General features: G+C 37.5%; 1 pseudogene; it reads right to left on the reverse strand.

The window, feature by feature from the left end:
- Window positions 1-734: 734 nt before the first annotated feature.
- LOC109548788 (UDP-glucuronosyltransferase 2B31-like) lies at window positions 735-17,494 on the reverse strand (annotated as a pseudogene).
- Window positions 17,495-20,220: the final 2,726 nt, after the last annotated feature.

The raw sequence follows: 20,220 nt of genomic DNA on the forward strand, positions 1-20,220 counted from the left end.
GGGGAGCAGCCGCATAGCACAGGGAGATCAGCTCAGTGCTTTGTGACCACCTAGAGGTGTGGGATAGGGAGGGTGGGAGGGAGGGAGACGCAAGAAGGAAGAGATATAGGGACATATGCATATGTATAACTGATTCACTTTGTTATAAAGCAGAAACTAACACACCATTGTAAAGTGATTATACGCCAATAAAGATGTTTTAAAAAGAAAGAAAGAAAGAAAAAAGATATATGCTCTTTTCATCTTGGGAAAAGAGAGAGCAGGAACAGGAAGAAGGATTTGAATCTTTATGCTTCAACTCAGCCTTTTTCAAAATTCTATTTTGAATATTGAATATCGAGTACTAACTGAACTGTAACACAATGTCTCTCTGCTGCTCAGAACTTCCACAGTCCCCCAGGAACTCCTCTGGGAAAAATCATCATTTGTGGGGTTAGATTTGGACATTCTTGTGTTCTTACTATTAACTTAATAGCACTGAAACCTCACACATAACCTCTAATACAGAAGTGTCTCTGAGAACAAAGTAAAACTTGAATTGGAATATTTAAGCACATGAGTCCCCCTTGCACCATTTAAAACTTTGACTTCAAAAGAAAAACAGATATACCAGTTCATTTTGATCTAATTGTGTTATGAAATTCTCTCCCCCTTGCAAAAACTATTTTAATGGACCCACTCCATAGACATTAAAGAGAGTCATTTAAGTAGTTGTTCAGCACAAAGGCAATGTATCATACCTTCTGTGGAATCTGGACAGGGGCCAATGCAATCATGTTAGCCTTTCCTTCTGGAAGGTTTTGGACCATTGAGCCCAAACTAAGTAATACAATGCCATCTTCTCCAGAGCTTTGGACAACTTTTCGATTTCCTGAAAAGAAATAATTTGCTATACTACAAAGGGGCATCAGCAAAGAGAGAGTTTTGTTTGTTTGTTTCATTTATTCTTGTTTTAGTTTGTTTGAAGGAAATGAATATGTATATTTCTAAAGAGAGAAGTATTGTTAGAATGCCTCATCTTCTAACATGCCAAACCTTAAACCCCCTTGGAAAGAGATGTGTAATATGAAATCTATTTTCTTTAATCAATGTATAATCATTGACTACTAGGCAAGTATGGTGATTTATTTATTACTTATCAACAAGAGACAGCAGTAAAGTGAAAGTTTCCAGTGAAGAACATTTTACGTTGTGACAGCACAGGTTTAATTTTCTTAAGTGAGTTTTGAAAACAGTGTAATTTTTATTCCATGTCTCAAACAATAGCAGGACCAGGAATTTTTTTTCTAGTTATGTGTTAAATAATGCTATGTTCCAGCAACAATGACTTAGTAGTTTGTCCCAGGATGACAGGATTGTGACCAAGTAAAATAGTGTGCTTATTAAAACACGTGGCTTGCTCACACAGACAAAATTCAAGACCTGACCTCACTGTGTCCAGCAATTCAAAGTTATGCCTTGAACTTTGCCCAGTCCCAAACTGTTCCTCACTTTACAAATTCTTCCTCGATATCGCCAACCAGGCCCCAACACCTTAGAATTATCTTCCCCTGACTTTCCTCTGCTGAAAAGTAATAAAACTCTGTCAAAGTGCTGTTCTTGTTTCCTATAATAAGTCAAATAAACCTAGCCTTGCTTGATCAACAAGGTTTTTTTTGTTTGTTTGGATTTTTTTTGGTTTTGTTTGGAGGAGTTGACAGAAGACAAATATTTAAAAGGACCTGAATTCCTAACAGAGAATCTGTCTGTAGCTCGGCTTCTTGAGATTTTATGTCATTTTATGTCCAGTGTATTTGTTACTGAATTGGTCTACTTTTCTTCTTGGCAGTTTTCAGGATGTCTCTTTTGGTGTACAGGCTTTCCTGATTATAAAGGCTACATATGATAATATAACCTGATTATGAGGTTACATATAATTGCTTTGGTAAAAGAACGAAAGTGCTCTTGTTAAATCATCTATATATAAATAAATGACTCTGAATTTATTAATCACAATTTATTATTTATTTATTGGTGTTTCAAATTCCCAATATTGACGGGTTCCCTAAATTTAATCCTCAGTTAAGATTCTGATCTATTAAACTTCTGGTGATATTACATTAATTGACTGAAAGAGAAAAAGACTGATGAAAGCAATTTTCCTTATCTTAAAATATTATTTCCTTTTTCTTTCTACCTCATGCTCTGATAACACTGGGCATGCTATATTAATTTCATCTCTCTTAAGGAAATAGCTTTTCAAAACTTCCTGTAGTTTATTTCTCTCTATTTTCATTCAAAACATAATGAAATTACAATATCAAATATTATCATTATTTTTATATGGGATGTTTAAATTTTGAGTATAAATTTAATTTTACTTCTGATCATGGCCCAGATATTTTAAGGGAATTAATGCTATGACTTATAATGAATGTGACAGATTTTGCCTGTAAATTGTTTATTTTGGGTGGATTTTACTCCATGAGAGTGTGATTTATTGGGTAAAACATCTGATCAGGCTATCTATGAACTAATTGGGGCTCATGACATAACGTTATGGAAGACTTTCATTTACATTTTAAAATTTGTAGCCTATTGTGCAGGTTAATACTAAACTAGGCACTTCCTCTCTGATATCTACTTTACTTTATTTGTTTCCAAGCCTAGCTAGTGAGGTCAGGCAATTTACATGATTGAAATAGAGCTATATCTTTATGCGTTACTGGATGATTTTTAATGCACCACCACAACCAATTCCTGAGAGAGGCTTATTTCCATGAATTGTATTATCAGGATACAATAATTTCTGTTCTATTTTGTGCTGTGAAGTTCTTTGATCTCAAATATGATGAGAACAAATTTTGGGGGAAAAAATATCATGAGTTTGCCAGTATGACACATACACAAGTGCATATATCAGAAGGAATCCCTCCAGTCTAGATACTAGTGAGACTGCTTAAAGCTTCAAATACAATTTTAATATTTTCTTCTTCTTACTTTGGTTTCTGAGACAAATTCCTTTTGTCAAAAGGGGCACTAAGAAATTTATCACAATAGCTAATATTTATCAAGCACTATGTCCTTGGCACTGTGTATGGGCTTTATGTATCCAGTCGATTCTTTTTATTCTTAGTAACTATGTTCTATAAAGTTGCCACAAACATGTCATTTGTGAGTAATGAATCATTGCTCCTGGTTTCACCCAAGCTTCTTGTCACAACATTTTTGTCAACTGCTCAACACATAAGCTGGTTTTATGTGTATTTCTGTTTTAAAACACCTTGTTTAACATATATTGTTGATTCATCAACACTGAACTCATAGCCAACAGTGCTATAACTCATGGAATGGAATGAAGATTATCTGGCAAACATATTTTCTTCCTAAGGCACATCACAGCCTTCTTACTTCTTTTCCGGAACAATAGAAAACATGTCAGCACTCTCCTTGGGGGCCATTCCAAACAGCGACATCACCAACAAAAAGCACTCAAATGCAAGAATGTGGTATTAATTAGACCTGAAAAGGACACTTATTTACAGTATGAAAGCTGCAACAAAAAGGCAGAGGATTGCCTTGTTCAATGCTTAACTGGGAACATGCACGTCCAGTGAGTAACTTTTTTGCTGCTCTGTATATAGCTATGAATGACCATGAAATACTACAAATATTGATTCTGGGGTTACAAATAAATTTTAGTGAGTAGGAAAATTTGAAAATACAGAATCTGTATATAATGAAGAATTACTGTATTAGACCATTTTATTCTCACACCACTCCAATGAGGTAGGTAAGTAAACCCCCTCCCTCATTTTTCTTCTTTTTTTCTTGTGCATCCATATTTTATAGGAAAGGCACTACCGGCAGGATTTGGCTTTTGTATATTTCCTAGCTACCATAGTACCATATATTAAAGCACCAGATTCCATAACCTTTGAATACTCTCACATATTTCCACTTTTAATATCACATTATCAGAATTTAATTCTTTTAAATACCTCATTGCAATTTATTTTAATAAAATACAAGAGATAAGCTCCCACATTACCTCAGTCTTATGCATTTTGTGATTTGTACTTGATTGTAAATAACTATTTAACATTTATAGTTTTTCTGGCTGACCAGTCTATAATATCCCTAAGGACTACAACTTTGTCTATCTCATTCACCCCTCCTTCTTCATTTCGGAGTGTAGAATCTGGTATCTAGCAGACAAAGAATACACATTTGTTGAAAAAAATATAATTTCTTATGTGTTGGAAGACTTTTTTATAGTGGCTATATCCACACAATCTTGCATTTCTCTCTTACTTTTCATGACTGTTATGTAGCTCAGAATCTTCAGTGATAATAAAACCTGAAACACATAATAGGTGAGGACATGGTGTGAAGAAATTTTATATATTGTCCGTTTCTTTTCCATAAGACAGTATTTGGACTGGGAATAGAAAACTATTCAAGACACCAGTTTACCTTTGGCAGTGGTTTAGCAGGTTTGCTGTGGAGTCTTCCAACAAATTCAAAATTTGGTAAGAGTGGGTGGAGAAATTCAAAGTCCCAATAACTTCTTATCAGTCAAATATCAGTTTTCCCCATCAATTCACACAATGTAGTGAGTCTTCCTGAAAAAGAAAATAGGAAAAGGAATATATGTAAATTTGTATCCATTTTTTCTTAGAAGATATAGCAATAAAGCTTCAAGTCTGTGTTGGTCAAGATGAACAAATAATGCCAGTGTTTTATAATTTAAACAAACATATATACAGAAAAAAGAGAAGGAAAAAAATACATGTTAAGTGAGAGACTTACATAGCTTACAATAACTTCTCCCCTCTGCACCTTTGAAAACAGGTTCAAATAATTGTTAAAGATTAATTCTTGTTTCATGTATTACATGTTCAAGTTAACTAACAGATTTTAATTCTAAGTCAATATCTCTCTGTAATTATTTAAGTATGTGATGAATATTACATTCTAAATGGTCATTTTCCTGCATAGCATTGGGCTTGTATCACATTGATGATATTTGTGTATTTTTTACTTAATGCTCTAACATTTTAAACTTTTCTTTTTTTTTAACTAACTGAGCATCCCCATCTTCCAAGGATGACCCAGCATCGTGTGACTGCCATGGACCTACTGGCAGGCAAGCCCCTGGTGCTAATAGGTTAGAAAGAGGCTTCCAAAATGGTGTTTGCCAGTGTTAGCATGGTAGAACAAGATCCCCAAAATGGCTGCCACCAGAGTCTCCATCCCTAGGTGGAGTCCCAGCTGCACAATGCCTCTCCAGGAGACTCGCCAAGATCAGCAAGTAGGTCTCACCCAGGTGCCTTTTTAACTACTGCCTCTTCACTGGGACTCAGACTGTGTGAGATTTTGTGTGCAGACTTTGAGAACAGAATCTCTGTTTACAGGGTCTCCTGTTCTCTCAAATGTAAGCCCGTCTGGTTTGCAAAGCCAGACATTCTGGGGGCCTATCTTACTAAAATGGGGAGCCTGAAGTGGGGGCTCAGACCCCTTTCTCCTGGAGGAGAACCTCTGTGGTTGTGATATTCCTCCTGTTTGTGAGTGGCCAACCCCAGGGTGTGGATCCTGGTTAGACTGCATCTCTGCTCCTCCTACTTGTCTAGTTGTGGCTCCTTCTTTATATCTTTAGTTGTGGGAAATCTTTTATGCTAGTCTTCAAGTTGTTCTCAAAGATAGTTGCTTTCTGAATAGTTGTATTTTGGTGTGTCCATGGGAGGAGGTAAGTTCCTATTTCACCAACTTGATCTCACCTTCATAGAGATTGTTTTCTAAAGATTATTAATGACTTTCCACATTAAACAAGGACCTGCAGCATGATGAATTTGCACTGTTCACACTTGTTTCAGTCTGGTCTCCAGTGTCACTTAGCTAGCCACCAGAGAATAAACAGGTTACTCATAGGAAATTGAATTTCCTCTAGGGGTATAGAGAAAGGCAAGAAGAGAAACCTCAGTGGTTTAAGAAGCTTCCCTAATGATGCATATATCACTAAGAATGAATAGCCTTCCCTTGCATAACTTAAAGTCTCACACTTTCTTGTATGTTTTAAAGAAGAAAGCTTATTGTGGGACTAAATTCTTGGACCATCTGTGATCAAGAAAGGGCATGATGAATGAGGTGCACCAAATGAAATGATGTCTTTCACTTCCATCTCTATGTCATTTATTTTTTCTGTTCTAGGAAACTCGAAACATTCTGACTGTATCAATTGCTACAATCTAATATAAAGGGAAGGCTGCTTGATAACTGCCTAGAAAGGATAGGAGGCTAAGGAAGTATCACATGATTCAGACTGTGAAGTGTTTTCCCATATCTAAACTTGTCTCTTTGGTCTCCAGAAAAATTATAAATACTGGAAAAACTAAAAATAAATATTATGAACAAGTGGGAATGAGTGATAAAGGAGACTCAGCTGCCCAAAGCTGAAAAATATTCCTTTAGTGTTTATAACTTGGTCAAAGGATCTCCTTTGTTAGTTTCTATTCCTAGAATAAATCAGCAATGCTGTGATGGCTTCTTTTTCAAGGAATGACAAAAAACTTCTGGAAAGTCAGACTGGAAAACTGCCTTGGTTGTAAAAGTCTATTTGTGTCAATCGCTTTCACCTCTGTCCCCTTATTTACCTACAATTTCTCTAAGCTTTTTCGTGGCTTTGGATTATTTGCTTAGTCATATTCTCACAGACCAATGCACCCGCCCCATTCACAGCCCAGCATTCTACTTTGATTGTTATTTGGTGCCATGTTTTCCTTCCCATTGCTGTGCATGTGCTTATTATGGTATCTCATTTAAGAGCTTATTTTCTATGACTTATGATTCCTGATTAATTTTTATCTTAGAAACTTTGGTCTTTGGGTTATTTGTTTAGTCTTTATTTCAGATAGGCCTACTCATCCTCCCACTTCATTCACCAACCAGCTTTCTACTTTGATTGTTTGGCATTTGATGCTCTGTTTTCCTTCACATTGCCTTGCATGCCCTGGCAATGGAATCTCATCTAAGAGCTTATTTTCTATGATCTGTGATTCTTGATTAATTTTTAGCAGAATTTGTTCCTGAGACTTTGACCTTGGCTCTATTCTCCAAGCCACTACGTCCTATAACCTCATATACTATATATGTAATCAAAGTTTAATGTTTATATAACTCGGATATTTATTTCCTTTGTAATTGTAAATTACCCTTTTAAATATTCTTAGGCAATGAGAGTAATTATGAATTTCTGTCAAGGATGGTTAAGATCAATTTGGAAGGGATACTTTTCTTAGGTTTCCAAAATTTTTACAATACTTCCCAAACACAAAGATGCTTTATATGTATCTATGAGTAAATGGTGGTGAGGGAGCATCTCTCCTGGCAAAAATAAGTTTGGTTAGTTCAGCGGTATATGCTGACTATGGAGAGTGTTTGTTATAAAGACCACCAACATCAAGAAAAACTAATCTTCTTGGTCTTCTATATTGCAGAACACTTGGTGCTTAGCACAATGTTTCTCCAAATCGTACATGGAGTTTTGAAATTACAGTCTCATGCTTTTCTTTCAGTTAATGCAATATACAAGTGCTTAGGTTCAGGGGCCAGACTGCTGTGTTTTAATCCCATCTCCATCACTTCTTCCCCAAGAGAACCTGAGTAGGTTATCTTACTTAAGTTTCCATATTTATAAAATGACGAGAATAATAGTGCCTATGAACAGGATTTCTATATGTGTCTTTCATGAGTTAATAAATGTAAAGGATGTAGAAGATTTCCTGGAGAAGAGTAAATTCTCAATAAATATTTACTAATTTCCTTCTGTGCTTCACCCCCCCTCAAACAAGAAGAAGCTCAATAAATATTTATAGTTGAATGAATGTACTCACAGAATCAAGATTAGAAATCATCCAGATATGAAAAATATTCTGGAACTTTGCCTTTTGCTTCATTTTTCAAACCGTAGTGTTGTAGAATCAGAAAGCAGACATTGATAATTCTAATATAAATCCCCAGTGTTTTAGGTTTGCTTAGCAAATGACTTTTAATCCATTGAGAGGGAAGGAGTAATACTAGATAATTCCCAGCGACAACTCATCCACACTAAGTAATTTTCCTTCTTAATAGATATATTAGATGATGAAGATGTTAGAGATATTAAAATAATAGAAGAACTGAATCTAGAAGAGAGATATCAGAGACTTTGATGCTGAAAGCTGAAAGGAACCTCAGGTATGAGTTCATAAAATGTTTAATTTTTTTTTTTTTCTTTGCGGTACGTGGGCCTCTCACTGTTGTGGCCACTCCCGTTGCAGAGCACAGGCTCCGGACGCGCAGGCTCAGCGGCCATGGCTCACGGGCCTAGCCGCTCCACGGCATGTGGGATCTTCCCGGACCGGGGCACGAACCGCTGTCCCCTGCATCGGCAGGCGGTCTTTAAAACGCTGCGCCACCAGGGAAACCCTAGAAATGTTTAATTTTAAAGACAAGTAAACATAAAGTTTACACAAAGTGTCATACTTTCTTGTACATGAAGTAGATTTTTTTTACTACACCCAGGTTTAAAATTATATTTAATCATGACTGACTTTCACTTGATTTTTAAATATATTTAATGAAGTTTCTTACTATTATATATTATAAATGGCTACGTAGTCTTTGAAACTCCTCCTATTGAGAGGTGGAGGCTACTTCTTCACCTTTTGAATTTGGGCTTGCGTTGTGACTTGTTTTACCAATAGAAGGTGGCAGAAGTGATACTGTGTGACTTCCAAATCTAGGCCTAAAACTTTCATACAAACTATTCTAGAATTCTTCTGTCATGTGAAAAATTCCAAGCTTTTCTGTTGGACAGGTCACATGGAAGAGACAATCATAGTATCCTGCCAACCTGCCAAATCCCAGCCATGAGAGTGACACTTTCTTGGACTGATCCACCGTAGCCAAGCTGATAACTAACCGTAGGCTAATGAGTAAGCCCAGACAAGCCTCAAAGAAGAAACATTTCCCTGAGCCCAGCCCAAGTTGCTGATTCATAGGATCATGAGCAAATGATATGTTTGCTCTTTTATTTTATTTTTTATTATTTTTATATATTTATTGGATTATAATTGCTTTACAATGGTGTGTTAGTTTCTGCTTTATAACAAAGTGAATCAGTTATACATATACATATGTTCCCGTATCTCTTCCCTCTTGCGTCTCCCTCCCTCCCACCTTCCCTATCCCACCCCTCCAGGCGGTCACAAAGCACCGAGCTGATCTCCCTGTGCTATGCGGCTGCTTCCCACTAGCTATCTACCTTACCTTTGGTAGTGTATATATGTCCATGCCTCTCTCTCGCTTTGTCGCAGCTCACCCTTCCCCCTCCCCATATCCTCAAGTCCATTCTCTAGTAGGTCTGTGTCTTTATTCCTGTCTTACCCCTAGGTTCTTCATGACATTTTTTTTTTCTTAAATTCCATATATATGTGTTAGCATACGGTATTTGTCTTTCTCTTTCTGACTTACTTCACTCTGTATGACAGACTCTAGTTCTTTCCACCTCATTACAAAAAGCTCAGTTTCATTTCTTTTTAAGGCTGAGTAATATTCCATTGTATATATGTGCCACATCTTCTTTATCCATTCATCCGATGATGGACACTTAGGTTGTTTCCATCTCTGGGCTATTGTAAATAGAGCTGCGATGAGCATTTTGGTACATGACTCTTTTTGAATTATGGTTTTCTCAGGGTATATGCCCAGTAGTGGGAGTGCTGGGTCATATGGTAGATCTATTTGTAGTTTTCTAAGGAACCTCCATACTGTTCTCCACAGTGGCTGTATCAATTTACATTCCCACCAACAGTGCAAGAGGGTTCCCTTTTCTCCACACCCACTCCAGCATTTATTGTTTCTAGATTTTTTGATGATGGCCATTCTGACTGGTGTGAGATGATACCTCACTGTAGTTTTGATTTGCATTTCTCTAATGATTAATTATGTTGAGCATTCTTTCATGTGTTTGTTGGCAGTCTGTATATCTCTTTGGAGAAATGTCTATTTAGGTATTCTGGCCATTTTTGGATTGGGTTGTTTGTTTATTTGCTATTGAGCTGCATGAGCTGCTTATAAATTTTGGAGATTAATCCTTTGTCAGTTGCTTCATTTGCAAATATTTTCTCCCATTCTGAGGGTTGTCTTTTGGTCTTGTTTATGGTTTATTTGCTGTGCAAAAGCTTTGAAGTTTCATTAGGTCCCACTTGTTTACTTTTGTTTTTATTTCCATCTCTCTAGGAGGTGGGTCAAAAAGGATCTTGCTGTGATTTATGTCATAGAGGGTTCTGCCTATGTTTTCCTCTAAGAGTTTGATAGTTTATGGCCTTACATTTAGGTCTTTAATCCATTTTGAGCTTCTTTTTGTGTATGGTGTTAGGGAGTCATCTAATCTCATACTTTTACATGTACCTGTCCAGTTTTCCCAGCACCACTTATTGAAGACGCTGTCCTTTCTCCACTATACATTCCTGCCTCCTTTATCAAAGACAAGGTGACCATATGTGCGTGGGTTTATCTCTGGGCTTTCTATCCTGTTCCATTGATCTATCTTTCTGTTTTTGTGCCAGTACAATACTGTCTTGATTACTGTAGCTTTGTAGTATAGTCTGAAGTCAGGGAGCCTGATTCCTCTAGCTCCGTTTTTTGTTCTCAAGATTGTTTTGGCTATTCGGAGTCTTTTGTGTTTCCATGCAAATTGTGAAATTTTTTGTTCTAGTTCTGTGAAAAATACCAGTGGTAGTTTGATAGTGATTGCATTGAATCTGCAGATTGCTTTGGGTAGTAGAGTCATTTTCACAATGTTGATTCTTTCAATCCAAGAACATGGTATATCTCTCCATCTATTTGTATCATCTTTAATTTATTTCATCAGTATCTTATAATTTTCTGTATACAAGTCTTTTGTCTCCTTAGGTAGGTTTATTCCTAGATATTTTATTCTTTTTGTTGCAGTGGTAAATGGGAGTGTTTTCTTGATTTCACTTTCAGATTTTTCATCATTAGTGTATAGGAATGCAAGAGATTTCTGTGCATTAATTTTGTATCCTGCTACTTTACCAAATTCATTGATTAGCTCTAGTAGTTTTCTGGTAGCATCTTTAGGATTCTCTATGTATAGTATCATGTCATCTGCAAACAGTGACAGCTTTACTTCTTCTTTTCTGATTTGGATTCCTTTTATTTCCTTTTGTTCTCTGATTGCTGTGGCTAAAACTTCCAAAACTATGTTGCATAATAGTGGTGAGAGTGGGCAACCTTGTCTTGTTCCTGATCTTAGTGGAAATGTTTTCAGATTTTCACCATTGAGGACGATGTTGGCTGTGGGTTTGTCATATATGGCCTTTATTATGTTGAGGAAAGTTCCCTGTATGCATACTTTCTGCAGGGTTTTTATCATAAATCAGTGTTGAATTTTGTCGAAAACTTTCTCTGCATCTATTGAGATGATCATATGGTTTTTCTCCTTCAATTTGTTAATATGGTTTATCACATTGATTGATTTGCGTATATTAAAGAATCCTTGCATTCCTGGAATAAACCACACTTGATCATGGTGTATGATCCTTTTAATGTGCTGTTGGATTCTGTTTGTTAGTATTTTGTTGAGGATTTTTGCATCTATGTTCATCAGTGATATTGGCCTGTAGTTTTCTTTCTTTGTGACATCCTTGTCTGGTTTTGGTATCAGGGTGATGGTGGCCTCGTAGAATGAGTTTCGGAGTGTTCCTCCCTCCGTTACATTTTGGAAGAGTTTGAGAAGGATGGGTGTTAGCTCTTCTCTAAATGTTTGATATATTTCGCCTGTGAAGTCATCTGGTCCTGGGCTTTTGTTTGTTGGAAGATTTTTAATCACAGTTTCAATTTCAGTGCTTGTGATTGGTCTGTTCATATTTTCTATTTCTTCCTGATTCAGTCTTGGCAGGTTGTACATTTCTAAGAATTTGTCCATTTCTTCCAGGTTGTCCATTTTATTGGCATATAGTTGCTTGTAGTAATCTCTCATGATCTTTTGTATTTCTGCAGTGTCAGTTTTTACTTCTCCTTTTTCATTTCTAATTCTATTGATTTGAGTCTTCTCCATTTTTTTCTTGATGAGTCTGGCTAATGGTTTATCAATTTTGTTTATCTTCTCAAAGAACCAGCTTTTAATTTTATTGATCTTTGCTATCGTTTCCTTCATTTCTTTTCCATTTATTTCTGATCTGATGTTTATGATTTCTTTCCTTCTGCTAACTTTGGGTATTTTTTGTTCTTTCTCTAATTGCTTTAGGTGCAAGGTTAGGTTGTTTATTTGAGATGTTTCCTGTATTTTAAGGTACGTTGTATTGCTATAAACTTCCCTCTTAGAACTGCTTTTGCTGCATGCATCCCATAGATTTTGGGTCATCGTGTCTCCATTGTCATTTGTTTCTAGATATTTTTTAATTTCCTCTTTGATTTCTTCAGTGATCACTTCATTATTATGTAGTGTATTGTTTAGCCTCCATGTGTTTGTATTTTTTACAGATCTTTTCCTGTAATTGATATATAGTTCTCATAGCATTGTGGTCGGAAAAGATACTTGATACAATTTCAATTTTCTTAAATTTACCAAGGCTTGATTTGTGACCCAAAATATGATCTATCCTGGAGAATGTTCCATGAGCACTTGAGAAAAATGTGTATTCTGTTGGTTTGGATGGAATGTCCTATAAATATCAATTAAGTCCATCTTGTTTAATATATCATTTAAAGCTTGTGTTTCCTTATTTATTTTCATTTTGGATGATCTGTCCATGGGTGAAAGTGGGGTGTTAAATTCCCCTACTATGTATGTGTTACTGTCGATTTCCCCTTTTATGGCTGTTAGTATTTGCCTTATGTATTGAGGTGCTCCTATGTTGGGTGCATAAATATTTACAATTGTTATATCTTCTTCTTGGATCAATCCCTTGATCATTATGTAGTGTCCTTCTTTGTCTCTTCTAATATTCTTTATTTTAAAGTCTATTTTGTCTGATATGAGAATTGCTACTCCAGCTTTCTTTTGGTTTCTATTTGCATGGAATATATTTTTCCATCCCCTTACTTTCAGTCTATATGTGTTTCTAGGTCTGAAGTTGGTCTCTTGTAGACAGCAAATATATGGGTCTTGTTTGTGTATCCATTCAGCCAATCTGTGTCTTTTGGTGGGAGCATTTAGTCCATTTAAAGATAATTATCGATATGTATGTTCCTATTCCCATTTTCTTAATTGTTTGGGGTTCGTTATTGTAGGTCTTTTCCTTCTCTTGTGTTTTTTGCCTAGAGAAGTTCCTTTAGCAGTTGTTGTAAAGACGGTTTGGTGGTGCTGATCTCTCTCAGCTTTTGCTTGTCTGTAAAGGTTTTAATTTCTCCATCAAATCTGAATGAGATCCTTGCTGGGTAGAGTAATCCTGGTTGCAGGTTTTTCTCCTTCATCACTTTAAGTATGTCCTGCCAGTCCCTTCTGGCTTGCAGAGTTTCTCCTGAAAGATCAGCTGTTAACCTTATGGGGATTCCCTTGTGTGTTATTTGTTGTTTTTCCCTTGCTGCTTTTAATATGTTTTCTTTGTATTTAATTTTTGACAGTTTGATTCATATGTGTCTTGGCATACTTCTCCTTGGATTTATCCTGTATGGGACTCTCTGTGCTTCCTGGACTTGATTAACTATTTCCTTTCCCATATTAGGGAAGTTTTCAACTATAATCTCTTCAAATATTTTCGCAGTCCCTTTCTTTTTCTCTTCTTCTTCTGGAACTCCTGTAATTCGAATGTTGGTGCGTTTAATGTTGTCCCAGAGGTCTCTGAGACTGTCCTCAGATCTTTCCATTCTTTTTTCTTTATTCTGCTCTGCAGTAATTATTTCCACTATTTTATCTTCCAGGTCACTTATCTGTTCTCTTTCCTCAGTTATTCTGCTATTGATCCCATCTAGAGTATTTTTCATTTCATTTATTGTGTTGTTCATCGTTGTTTGTTTCATCTTTAATTCTTCTAGGTCCTTGTTAAATGTTTCTTGCATTTTGTCTATTCTATTTCCAAGATTTTGGATCATCTTTACTAACATTATTCTGAATTCTTTTTCAGGTAGACTGCCTATTTCCTCTTCATTTGTTAGGTCTGGTGGGTTTTCATCTTGCTCCTTCATCTGCTATGTGTTTTTCTGTCTTCTCATTTTGCTTATCTTACTGTGTTTGGGGTCTCCTTTTTGCAGGCTGCAGGTTCATAGTTCCCGTTGTTTTTGGTGTCTGTTCCCAGTGGTTAAGGTTGGTTCAGTGGGTTGTATAGGCTTCCTGGTGGAGGGGACTAGTGCCTGTGTTTTGGTAGATGAGGCTGGATCTTGTCTTTCTGGTGGGCAGGTCCACATCTGGTAGTGTGTTTTGGGGTGTCTGTGGACTTATTATGATTTTAGGCAGCCTCTCTGCAAATGGGTGGGGTTTTGTTCCTGTCTTGTTATTTGTTTGGCATAGGATGTTCAGCACTGTAGCTTGCTGGTCATTGGTGGGTGCTGGTGTTGAGATGGAGATCTGTGGGAGATTCTCGCCATTTTATAATATGTGGAGCTGGGAGGTCTCTTGTGGATCAATGTCCTGAAATTGGCTCTCCCACCTCAGAGGCACAGCACTGACTCCTGGCTGCAGCACCAAGAGCCTTTCATCCACATCGCTCAGAATAAAAGGGAGAAAAAGTAGAAAGAAAGAATTAGTAGAAGTAGAGAGAAAGAAAGAAAGAAAGAAAGAAAGAAAGAAAGAAGGGAGGGAGGGAACGAAGGAGGGAGGAAGGAAGGAAGGAAGGAAGGGGGAAGGAAGCATAAAAAGAAAGAAGATAAAGTAAAATAAAAGTAAAGTAGATAAAATAAAGATAAGTAAAATAAAAGTAAAATAAAATAAAGTAAGAAAATATAATAAAGTTATTAAAATAAAAAAATTATTAAGAAAAAAAGAAAAAAAATTAACAACAACAACCAAAAAAAACACGGACAGATAGAACCCTAGGACAAATGGTGGAAGCAAAGGTATACAGACAAAATCTCACACAGAAGCATACACATACATACTCACAAAAAGAGGAAAAGGGGAAAAAATCATAAATCTTGCTGTCAAAGTCCACCTCCTCAATTTGGGATGATTCATTGTCTATTCATGTATTCCACAGATGCAGAGTACATCAAGTTGATTGTGGAGCTTTAATCCGCTGCTTCTGAGGCTGCTGGGAGAGATTTCCCTTTCTCTTCTTTGTTCTCACAGCTCCCAGGGGCTCAGCTTTGGACTTGGCCCCGCTTCTGCGTGTAGGTCGCTGGAAGGCGTCTGTTCTTCGCTCAGACAGGACGGGGTTAAAGGAGCCGCTGATTCCGGGGCTCTGGCTCACTCAGGCCGGGAGGGAGGGAGGGGCATGGAGTGCGGGGCGGGCCTGCGGCGGCAGAGGCCGGCGTGACGTTGCACCAGCCTGAGGCGCGCCGTACATTCTCCCGGGGAAGTTGTCCTTGGATCCCGGGACCCTGGCAGTGGCTGGCTGCACAGGCTCCCCGGAAGGGGGGTGTGGATAGAGACCTGTGCTCGCACACAGCCTTCTTGGTGGCGGCAGCAGCAGCCTTAGTGTCTCATGACTGTCTCTGGGGTACGCGCTTTAGCCGCGGCTCGCGCCAGTCTCTGGAGCTCGTTTAAGCAGCGCTCTTAATCCCCTCTCCTCGCGCACAAGGAAACAAAGAGGGAAGAAAAAGTCTCTTGCCTCTTCGGCAGGTCCAGACTTTTCCCCGGACTCCCTCCCGGCTAGCCATGGCGCACTAACCACCTGCAGGCTGTGTTCACGCCGCCAACCCCAGTCCTCTCCCGGAGATCCGACTGAAGCCCGAGCCTCAACTCCCAGCCCCGCCCGCCCCGGCGAGTGAGCAGACAAGCCTCCCGGGCTGGTGAGTGCCGGTCGGCACCGATCCTCTGTGCGGGAATCTCTCCGCTTTCCTCTCTGCACCCCTGTTGCTGCGCTCTCCTCCACGGCTGCGAAGCTTTCCGCCTCTACCACCCGCAGTCTCCTCCCACGAAGGGGCTTCCTAGTGTGTGGAATCCTTTCCTCCTTCACGGCTCCCTCCCACTGGTGCAGGTCCCGTCCCTATTCTTTTGTCTCTGTTTATTCTTTTTTCTTTTGTCCTACCCAGGTACGTTGGGGGGGGGGGGCGGTTCTTGCCTTTTGGGAGGTCTGAGTTCTTCTGCCAGCGTTCAGTAGGTGTTCTGTAGGAGTTGTTCCAAGTGTAGATGTATTTCTGGTGTATCTGTGGGGAGGAAGGTGATCTCCGCGTCTTACTCTTCCGCCATCTTCCCGGAGGCTCTCTCACGTTTGCTCTTTTAAATGCTAAGTTTTAGGATGGTTGATTTTACAACAATAATTAACAGACAGTATGGTTTATCGAAAACACAGTGAGTATGTAGCTTTCTAAATAAACAAGTCCCAAGAATATTCACATATTGGAATATTATTGTCAAATGGAGGGATATCTCCAGTGTCACACAGTTCTAGATACTTTGCATGCTTTCTTGAATAGTTGATAAATTTTGACTGAGAAGCGTTCTATTTCCATTTTGACACTAAAGCTAAGAAAATACAAGTTATTTTTTATTTTAAATTATTTGTATATATATATATATATATATATATATATATATATATATATATATACACACACATATGCACTCTAACCCACACAAAGGAAGTAAGGTTTCTTTCCATCTACTAGAGGGAAAACGTACTAAATAAACCAGACTTACCTAATACTTCACTGTAAAATTTATCCCACTACTTCTTGTTAAAAGTCTCAAATGCAAAGTCAAAATATAGCTAATACAACATATTTGTTACCATCTCCATAAATGTCCTTTTGTCACTAAGTTCTGATATGATAACAGGTACATAGGAAGGAGGTAATGTGAGCCCTCCGCAGAGTTTTTCATTTGTATTGTCAGTGGTAAGTCAAAGACTGTAGACCAAAGGTAGGTTAAGTAGTTCAGACAGCAGCTCGGCACAAGGAGAAATGGCATGTCCAAAAACAACATCAAATCTGTATTCCTGCAGTTTTTTCACAAGTTTTTTGTTCAAAACTGCATCCTCACAGAGCTTTTGAACAGTATCAGAATATTCATAATACGTTTTTTGCATCTTTGAATCATATGCCCATAATGTACTCTTTGGTAACTCGTATGGCCATATCTTGATCCGTTCTGTAAAAAGCAAATCAAGCTCATTCTTAGTGAAGGATGTAGAGTGAACCTCAAATTTAAGGGTAGATGGCTTATTGGGACCCACAAGGATGGTGAAGATACTAGCACAGTAACTTCATGGTCCCTCTGAGCAAGTTCATCCCATATTGTCTTTAAATTGATGCAGTGATTATATTCCATTGGCCACAGCAGCACCTTTCCACAAGATGCACAGCTGAAATAAAAGGAAAGGACAAGAAGAGAAACCCATGTCTTAGACATCTTGATAAAATCCAAACCTTCTTCATAATCTTTCTTTACTGCAGAGGTAGCTCTCACTTATATCCAGTATGGAGTAATTAAGTAGTTAAAATATAACTGGCACATAGCAAGGTCACAATGACTATGAGGTAAAGATTTTGTTTCCAAGAGCACGCCTTCATAATTTCTCTGCAAGCTAATCTCCAGTTCAGAGGCTTTGGAAAGCAAATAGATAAAGAAAAGCGTAGATGATCTTGTGCCTCTATGTGTGAAAAATAAATCCCAGTATCATTGTAAATGCTACTGGCTCTAGGCTAAGAAGAAATTACCTTGTATGTAGGGAGTTTCCAGATACGAAAGCAGCATGTGTCAACACAAGGATATTCTGATTTATTTGAGCATTTCCAAACATTTCTTTCTCCATATTTTCACACCTGTTTTATTAGCCCCATTTCATTTAGCTTGCTGTTGTTCTTTTTTGGCTATAGTTATTCCTTCCCTTTTTTCCTTTTTATCCAAACATGGGTATCCTTTGAGTATCAACTTTGGTTACTTTCCTTTATTTAAGAATATTATCTCTGGGCTTCCCTGGTGGCGCAGTGGTTGAGAGTCCGCCTGCCAATGTAGGGGACACGGGTTCGTGCCCCGGTCCGGGAAGATCCCACGTGCCGCGGAGTGGCTGGGCCCATGAGCCATGGCCGCTGAGCCTGCGCGTCCGCAGCCTGTGCTCCGCAACGGGAGAGGCCACAACAGTGAGAGGCCTGCGTACCCAAAAAAAAAAAAAAAAAAAAAAAAAAGAAGAATATTATCTCTGAATTATGATCATTTCCTTTTCTGAACATTTGCAACATTCCTTATATTTCTCTCACTTCTTCAGTACTTCCCAATACTTACTCTTAGAAAGTATTTATCCTCTAAGTACCTTCTTCTGAACTTTGTTTTGTATCCTGCCTTTGTAGTCCAGGTAAGTTATATTTTAAAATGATCTTACCAGGAATTCCCATCAAATTAGAAGTAGGAAGGGAAAGATGCATGTCATGGGATAGATTTGTTTTTATGCTATCAATAATCTATTGACCTGAAATGAGAGGAGAATCTCCTTTGAAAAGGATTTGGATACAGATTCTAAGTAAACATTCATTCTGTGAGTGATATAAGCTTTTAAGTGTAGCAACTAATTTGGGAACAATATCCTCATCATCTTGCCTTGTAAACATATGAAAGTAATGGATAAATTCACATTTCTCATGTTAGGATTCTCCAGAGGTATTGCATCGGGTTTTGTGAAGACTGGAATGGAAGATGGCTGTTAACTGCAAAGGGATGGTGCAGGAGTAATAGTACCAGCAGTGATTTCTTATACCTCTCACACAGGTAAGATGATACCATCATGACACCTGGACAGTGAATCTTCACTCAGTTCTTAGTAATTATCGATGAAATAGCAGTTTTGTCTCAACAAAGGAAGAAAGGTCTAGTTTATTGCAAACTCTCCATGAGTTTTAGGATCTCCCCTATCATAATCTGCATGATGAGACTTTATGTCTAGGAGTCCTGGAAAGGAGACAAGGTCTAAACTGAGGCATGTTCATGAGGGCAAAGGATCTCCAGGATAGTGGGGTGGCTTCCCTTCATGAAAAGATCATAATTTTATCATCTGACAATTCCTTTAAGTGTGAAAGGCGCCTTCATTTCATGGTGTCATATGGATTGCTGATATCATAGAAGATTTCATCTGAGTGTATTAAAGATTGTCTCTGGGGGAAATGAATGGCAGGAACTGACAATGAGAGATTAGGATCTCAGCCTCTTTGGCTAAGTTTAGAGCCAGAATCTAGAACTTTGGTAGAATTGGAATGGAATTCAGAAGCAAACAACCTGGGGAGGAAATGAAATTGAGAAGCAGGTTGGTAGGGTTTCAATGTTCATTGCAGAACTTATGGTTCTCTATTTTATAGGCAGCAGACGCTTCTAAGTCCCAAATGTATTACTGTTTAAAATACAGTTAATATTCTCCTAAATTAGGGAGTATGTTAAATCTAAGATACAGGTGAATCATTATTTTTGGTAAAACATGTAGAACATAAGAGAAACAAATCCTTCCTTGTAAAAAACAAGCAAGTTTGAAAATCAAAACATAAAATATAAATCACTTTTTTGTGATGTATAGAAAGTGACTTTGTATTCACATATGTATGCATGTAATGTACAAAATACTTGCATCTACCTATTAGTGTTTTCAATGGTCATGATACAGAAGAAAATTGAGCAGGATTCTATAATATAGTCACATATGAATAGTAAATAGTTTAAAAATAAAGTATTTTAAGACATGTTATTTTAACTGACTGGAAAAGCCAGAGGTCATCAAACTCCTGAAAAATATGTTTTTATTAAAACTTAAACTAGAAAAAATATGATATGTTACAAAGGTTTAGCTTCTACACACCTAAAATTATTACCAGATTGTTAATATATTTAATATAGTAATGTATAGATGATTTAAATAGGTAAATATTTGTGTTTAAGAAAAACTTTGGTCTCTACAAGATAGAATATATTTGTTTATTTGCCAGGGTAGTTCTTTTGAATAAACTCAGAAATTGCTAACAAGGTATCCAAATCTTGAGTTTACTTAAACTCCTTTATGTTACATCATTTGATAATAATGAAAAATGTGAAGGGATATCTTGACATTGGTATAAAATAACCAAAGATTAAACTATGATTTTATAGAGCATTTTAGG

This window comes from Tursiops truncatus, chromosome 5 (assembly GCF_011762595.2).
Source record: "Tursiops truncatus isolate mTurTru1 chromosome 5, mTurTru1.mat.Y, whole genome shotgun sequence".
Lineage (NCBI taxonomy): Eukaryota > Metazoa > Chordata > Mammalia > Artiodactyla > Delphinidae > Tursiops > Tursiops truncatus.